The 687-nt window shown below is 49.6% G+C and overlaps 1 non-coding gene across 1 annotated transcript; it reads left to right on the top strand.

The window, feature by feature from the left end:
* The first annotated feature begins 262 nt into the window (after nucleotides 1–262).
* On the top strand, nucleotides 263–336 carry Trnat-ugu (transfer RNA threonine (anticodon UGU)). The gene has a single exon. It is a non-coding gene; the product is annotated as a tRNA-Thr (tRNA).
* Nucleotides 337–687: the final 351 nt, after the last annotated feature.

The raw sequence follows: 687 nt of genomic DNA, 5'->3' as shown, positions 1-687 counted from the left end.
CGTGTAGTGCCAACAGGTGTGGTGTTATGGTTTTTTCATGGAGAGGTCTTGCGCCCCTTGTTGTTTTGCGTGGCAATATCAATGGAATGCGCACAGGTTGCCCAAACTCTTACGGGAATCGCCAAAGCGTGCGCGAGTAATGAGTGAATGGGCAAATGTCTATAAGGTACATTACATAGGTAGGATTGTGGACAGTTGGGAATCTGAGTCTCACGGGAAGCGTGCAAGGGATAAGTCCCTGCAGTCGTGCTATTCATCTGTGTCCTCGGTGGCTCAGATGGATAGAGCGTCTGCCATGTAAGCAGGAGATCCCGGGTTCGAGTCCCGGTCGGGGCACATATTTTCAGCTGTCAACATCGAGGTATATCAACAATACCTGTCGGCAACTGAGGGTTTCAGTTAGTTATCATTTAGTATCAAAATGGTTCAAATGGCCCTGAGCACTATGTGACTTAACTTCTGAGGTCATCAGTCGCCTGGAACTTAGAACTTATTAAGACTAACTAACCTAACGACATCACACACATCCATGCCCGAGGCAGGATTCGAACCTGCGACCGTAGCGGTCGCTCGGCTCCAGACTGTAGCGCCTAGAACCGCACGGCCACTCCGGCCGGCCGTGGCAATATCACAGACAGTTCTACATTCATGTTTTAAGCACCTTCTTGTTTTCCACTGTTGGAGAGC

Source organism: Schistocerca serialis, chromosome 8, assembly GCF_023864345.2.
Source record: "Schistocerca serialis cubense isolate TAMUIC-IGC-003099 chromosome 8, iqSchSeri2.2, whole genome shotgun sequence".
NCBI classification, from domain to species: domain Eukaryota; kingdom Metazoa; phylum Arthropoda; class Insecta; order Orthoptera; family Acrididae; genus Schistocerca; species Schistocerca serialis.
This window is presented reverse-complemented; position numbering and strand designations above follow the sequence as displayed.